At 30.9% G+C, this 7,194-nt stretch overlaps 1 pseudogene; it reads left to right on the top strand.

Moving 5' to 3' along the window:
- The first annotated feature begins 2,858 nt into the window (after window positions 1–2,858).
- LOC120217001 lies at window positions 2,859–3,458 on the top strand (annotated as a pseudogene).
- The last annotated feature ends 3,736 nt before the right edge of the window (window positions 3,459–7,194 follow it).

The following is a 7,194-nucleotide window of genomic DNA, read 5'->3' as shown; positions in this document are numbered from 1 at the left end:
ATCCGACCAAGTTTTTTTTAGATAAAACTTGAACCCAACCTAACCAGAAATAAATATATTTATAAAAATTATTTTAATTCAATAAAAAAATAGGGATTTAATTGAAAAATAATATATATATGGTTATTATTGTAATTATCCCCAAATATATAAGGTAAATTTTTATTATTTTTGGGTCAGATCGGATTGGTATTTTTCACCCTAAATCTAAACCCGACCAAACCCGAACATATTTTTCTAAAAAATTCAACCCGAACTCGATTTTTAAAATAAACTGACCCGATCAGGTCAAATCGAAACCCATCAATTTCGGGTCTCGTGCCCATCCCTTCATTTGACTCGACCCGATCCAGATTTTTAACGTATAAATTCGACCCGATATAAAATAAGAAATTAATTAAAATGATAATAATTTTAATTAAAATAATAATAGTTTTTAATTATTATTCATGGGTCGGAGTTTTCTCAACCTCTACCCCAACCCGGCCTAACACGACCACACCTCTTAAAAAATCTAATCTGACCCGACTTGACTCGAACCCAAATTATTTTAAAAAATTTAATCCTATCAAGTTGATTCAAATCAAAACCCGTTAATTTTAGATTAATTATCATCCCTATATAAAACCTAAATATTAATTACTAACCTTTAAACTTTAAACCCCGAACTCTAAATAATACGTAAAACAAATAACATTCAAATAGATAAAATTATAGAATCTAAATTTTACAGAATCAGTTTATTAAAAATATATTATATTTTAAGTTCTTTTAAAAAAATACATTTTTGTATTAGTTCGTTGTCACCTTAAAATATTTTTTCAATTTATTTTAATATTTTATATAAATTGTTTCATTCCATGCCTCTAATTTCATCATGAAAGTATTTTATCACTATCCACAAAGAAAAGTAGTTTAAACCAACATAGGTTGGTTCAAGTGGTAAGCAATTTGATATCGTTTAAATAAGATCTCGAGTTCGAGTTCTTGTGTAAGTAAAAAATTCCTACTGGGAGACCCACCCACCAAAACTAAATATGCGACGCGAGTCAGTCCGAATTAATCAATATGAAACCTTGAAATCAAGAGGAGAACAACAAAAAATAGTTCAAGTCACTGGACTGGTTTGAGTAGAAGATCCTTCATAGCAAAGCATGTACGGTTTTTAACACTTCATTTTTATACTATTAGGCTCAAACAGTTTCCTATTTTTGGGCCAAGTCGAAATCGTTTGGCAACTTCTCAACTAGATTAAAGCTGTATATAATCTTTAACTTTACAATTTCTTCTAATTTAATTTTTTTGATTTAGCATAATATAAAGAATACCACATCATTAAAAATATTAAATTGTAAAAGGTACAAAGCTGAAGGACTAAATTGTAGTTTATCCCTTTTTGCAGTCTTACATAGTTACATGTTTGTCATTAGATTCGAGGGGAACAATTCATAAGATTAAGATATAAAAAAAATGTTAGCAGATATGAGGTCCATTTCACTCGACAAGTATAGGGTATCCCCTAACTATGACCTTAGGGCAACCTGACCAGAGGTGCAGTTAAAAAGTTAAAATCCACTGAATCTAAAATATAATATTACCATCATGATTTGGAAATGCTACCAAAAAATTGGAATATTGGGGAAGATTTTATCCATCACAATAAAAAGTACTAATCTCGTTGTTTACAGTAAATCACTATAAAATGCACTGTATTTATGTCTAGAAAAAGAGTCAGGATTAGGCCTGTAAACGAACCGAACGCACACGAACGGAGTATGCTCATGTTCGTTTATTTAATAAATAAAAGAACATAAACGAACATGAACATTAACGAATAATTTTTTTTGTTCATGTTCGTTCATTAAAGAATATAGCTTGTTTATGTTTGTTCATTTAAATGACAAACGAACGAACATAAACGAACACAAAAAATGAACATAAATGAACTACACAAACACAAAAAATAAACTTATTCAAACACAACAAATGAAAGTAAACAACAAGAATAACAACTTAAAATTCATTAATATAACATGTAACTTTAGAGTTAATTTGTTCAAATACGACAAAAACATACATAAATCATAAATAAACTATATGAAGATAATAAAGTCTTAAAGCTAATTTGTTCAACTAAACAATATTCTTGAAATCCAAACAATTTCAATAATCTTCGTAACATATTCAACTTGCCCTCTGTTCGAACATAAATAAACGAACATATAATCGAACGTTCACGAATGTAAACGAACGAACGAGCCCTTTGTTCGTGTTCGTTCATTTAATTAAACGAACGCAAAATCTGGTTCAAGTTCATTCATTTAATAAGTAAACGAATTTCCTGCCACACGGTTCATGAACGGTTCGCTGAACATTCAGTTCATTTACAGACCTACAAGAGACAGTAATACAAAGCTTTACTAACATGGTAAACTAAGGTTTAATTCTTCTTTCAGTCCTTATACTCTTTGAACTTTTACAATTTAGTACAACTACTCTTATTTATCCAATTGATGATAAGATTAATGAATTTCAGTTACATTTAGATATGTAGTATTTTAATTTAAAAGTTTAACTCCAGTTTATAACATGTTTTTAAATTTTTAGATGTTATCAAGGAACGTTTAAATTTTAAATGATTCAAAATATGAATCCGTAAGCACAACCAAATATATTCTATACATGGAAAATTCTATAGCACACGTCGCATACCGCAATGTACTACTAAAGTGACGTATTGAAACATACCACATGTAAATTTATCATTTTTATATAAATATTAAAAAATATAGGAATTTATTTAAATTTAACCATTAATTAAAATTTAGTTTTACTTTTAATAGAATTATAATTAAATTATGATTCTTTCATTAAATTCATCGGAAAACTCATCGGAAAATTTTTCCGGAAAGAATAATATTATAAATCTAACATTGCCGTTTACCGTGACCCAATTTACCGTCACCCAACGGTCGACCGTCGCCTTGTGTGGCACTGCAACTCCAGAGGATCAAAATCCTGCTAATGTGGATGTGATTGTTGATAATCAGATAGAAAATTCTGAGAATATAGGGACTGAAGCAGATGAAAACAGGGCTGAAAGAGATTTGGCAGATGCTAACGACCAAAGGGTTTCGAAGGCAAGTATCCATTACGAAGAAAATGGCGCTTTGGTAGTCGGTGATTGCATTGAAAGAAGTCATGTTGAGGTTGAAGAGATAACACAAATCAAAAGGTGCACTTCCATGGATTCTTCTTCGTCAGCTGCAAGATTGTTTTGGGGCTTTCTGGGGGATGCGGAAAACCCGGATTCAAGCATCGGTGCCAAAGGAAATTCTTCCATTTCTCAGCATCTTCATTTAAGCCCTGTTCCCATGAAAAGATCATTCTCATGTGGGGCAAGTTTTCTCTCCTCATCCAAACGTTAGCGGAGCATGAACTCAATTCTTCCTCTGTAAAGCTTTTTTTTTTACTTTTTTAGATATAGTTTTGGGATTAAAGAGTGCGATATTTGTTAAAAACAGAGAATTGTTTGCATGGAAGCCGAAACTTTATGATGCTAAGCTGCGACGTAAGAGAGGAATTCTGAAGGCAAAGTTGTGTTTCACACTTACGCTGTTAAGATGGATGTTCATAGTTCAATCATCGATGGTCATTGCATGTAAAATCAATACTCTAATCCAGAAATATTTTTATTACTCCAGTTTTTCAAATTAAGAAGAAGAAATTATAATCTATGGGATTGGTATAGGCTACCAAAATCAGCTTGGGTTTTCCTCGAAACCAAAACGACATTAGACCTGACAAACTTATTCCGAACCGATTTATCTTATCCAATACCCAATATTAACCCACATGATAACAAATTTGATCCGATACAAGACTCATACCCAATCCAAAATTTAACAAAACCGAAATTAGGTCGAGCCAAAATTAACCCGGACCAAAAGCAACCCGAACCGAAAAACTCAATCAGAAAACAACCAAACCGAATTTAACCTAACCTGAAAACAATCATAATAGAAATTAATCCGAACCGAAAGTAAAAATCTTATTGTAAGATTGAAAATAGTAACAAATAAAGTTTATTTATCTTAATTGTAATAAAAATATTAGATTTATAATAAAAATAATAGAAATTTTACTTATGTTACATAAGAGGAATATAAAAATAGGAATCTTATTATAAGATTGAAAACAATAACAAATAAATTTATTATCTTACTTGTAATAATAATATTAGATTTATAATAAAAATAATATAAAATTTAATTATATTATGACTGGAACCTTACAAATAAAATTATGTATTATTTTTTAAAATTTAATAAAAATATTAAATTTATAATTGGAAATAAAAATTTTAATAAAAAAGTATTTTTTATCAAATATATAAACTTTCATACAAGATCAATATAAAATTTTGATAACAATCTCTAACACGCATTATAGGATCGTACTTGTGTCAAATTATCGATTTATCATCTCTAAATGATGATTTAATTCAAATTATTGAACGACTGAGAATTAAAATTAGGTCTAAATGATAAGATTAACAAACAAGAAGACCTATTTTTTACAATAATATATCAATAATTTTATATATACTTGATTATACTCATAATCAATTCAACCAGAATTGACATGATCTAAAGGTTGACTCAAACTGAATCTACCAATCTGATATTGACCCGACCCTAAATCTAATTGATATGGTATTAACTCGACCCAAAAATCAATCGATCCAATATTGACCCGACCCAAAAATCAATTGATCTGAACTGAAAAACAATCAATCTGATAATTATCCGATCTGAAAATTGACCCGACCCGAGTTACCGTGCACCCGAACTAGATCCGAATCATATCTAATCTAACCCGAAAAAATTAAACCAAATATAATCTAAACACGAAATAACCCAACCCAAAATGATTTGATCCAAACTCTATCTGAATGACTCGTTTACCGCCTCTAATCAATATCGTATTTACTCTTAAGACGATGATCTAAGCTTATATACCTATAATTAAACCATACATGAATTTATACCCAAATTGATCGAAAGGCCTCTCAGCCTTAAGCTCGGTTCTTTGAGCTAGAGAATGTTGTAACTTGTAACCGAGCCCGACCATGTTAAATTTATCTGATTCCGGTCGCTTAGTGAGTGGCGTGAGAAACTATCTATGAATGTAAAATCTTGTATCCAAATTCAATCCGACACGAGAAAACATAAAATAAAGAAATGACCATGATTTTCAGAACCGGACCGGTTAGCGAACCGGCCATGTTACCGGTTCACTGGTTCAACCGATCGAACCGGTTATTTAAAAAATTAAATAAAAATATCAAAAATATTTAATAAAAAATAATTTTTTATATCACAAGTCATATTCAAAGCAAGTAATAACATATATATGTTAAAAACCATAAAATCAAGTGAAACAAAATGATTCAAATTAACTACAACATAATATTTAAGGTAAAACATATTAAATAATAAATATAATTATATAACTATAATTAAAAAAATAAATTTGGGGCCAAAAAAATCATAATATTGTTTGGTTTAATTTTTTTTTAAAAACAATCGCACATGGCTAAGAAACATAGAAGAGCATCCCAAAAGTCTAAAGAGTAAAAATATGAGAACAAAACAATTTCACATGGCTAAGAAACATAGAAGAGCATCCCGACTAACTTCTATAAATAATAGAGGTAATTTGACATTCAAAAGCATAGAGCCTTTTGGTGAGCATTGAGTGAACTATTCTTTCACTTCAATCAAGCTCGAATTTTAGGCTTCAATCGAGCTTTTAAATTTTTTTTGAGTTCAAGCCTTTTTGAGTTCAAGTTTCAATATTATATTTCGAGTTTGAGTTGAACTTGATAATTTTTAGCTCGTGAGTTTGAGTTGAGTTGAGCTTACTTTTAAAGTTTTCAAGTTCGAGTCGAGCTCAGCAATACTCGAATTCGACTTGGCTCGTTTAACAAACGACGTCGTTTGGTTTATTTTAAAAAAACCAAAAACAAAATTGGCGGTTTTTTACGGTTTTCAGCCGGTTCGATTCGAACGGTTCAGCGGTTCTGGCCCATTCACTAGTAGCGGTTCAACCGGTGTAGATTGAACCGGACTAGGCAACGGTTCCCTGTTGAACTGGTCGGTCCGGTCCGTTTTCAAAACACTGGAAATGACTAAACAACTGAGAAAAAAAATAAAAAAGTGAAAAAATGTGTCATAAATGCAAAGATAAACGACCAAACAACTAAGAAAACATAAAATAAAAGAAACGACAAAATAACTTAGAAAGAAAATGAAAAATGTTTCACAAAGTCAGAGATAAACGTGTGATCGTGTGCAAATGTGTGTGTTATGGCACGTAAGTCTGTGCAAGTATACACAATCGATGCAAGTAATATAGTAGTAAGTGAGTATCATGTCCACAAGGATTGGAGGGTTTTTAAAAGATTGCTAGAGCTAGGAATAGGTGTCACTAATTAATCCTAAGTATATAAGTCTATGATATAAACAAGTAAAATATGCAGTGGCAAACGGTATAAACAGATAGAAAAAGTTTTATCGAGGCAAGAAAAAATGTAAAGTGAAGTGAGCAGAAAAGTTTGGTTGAGGCAATAAAAATATGCAAAGGAAAACAAATAAAAGTTGTCAAGGCTAAAGTTGTCAAAACTCCGTAAATAGACTGACAACCTCACACAATCAGACTTCTAACAGAGCACTTGGGTTGGATTTGCTATGACGAATGTGCTGCCCGACAGGATTTACTAAAGTATTATAGGACTTTTGCTACGACAATACTACTCGGCGTGAACTACAACCCTTGGTTTGTTAAACTGTTGCTGCAACAATACCCCTCAGCATAAACTGTAGCCTTTTTCCTATCTTACTCAAGTATTTACCCTTTTTAGTCGAATAAAACCCTCTCCTTATCTCTAAGTCAGATTAGAACTTTCCATCCCGAATTAGTTCCCTTGTTCAAGTATATCTAACCTAACTCTATCGATAGTAGGTATCAACTCCTAGAAAAATGGCAATCTCTCAAAAGCTCTTACAAAGACTAGGAATGTTTTGTCATGACACCAGGAAATCTCTCAAAAGCTCTTACAATGGCAAAGAAAAATATTAAAACTGTAAACAAAACAACATTTAGCATAAACAAACTTAATCATTCTTTAAC

This window comes from Hibiscus syriacus, unplaced genomic scaffold, assembly GCF_006381635.1.
Source record: "Hibiscus syriacus cultivar Baekdansim isolate YM2019G1 unplaced genomic scaffold, ASM638163v2 tig00110174_pilon, whole genome shotgun sequence".
In the NCBI taxonomy this organism is placed as follows: domain Eukaryota; kingdom Viridiplantae; phylum Streptophyta; class Magnoliopsida; order Malvales; family Malvaceae; genus Hibiscus; species Hibiscus syriacus.
Note: the sequence above shows the minus strand (reverse complement) of the source record. Positions and strands in the feature narration are given on the sequence as shown.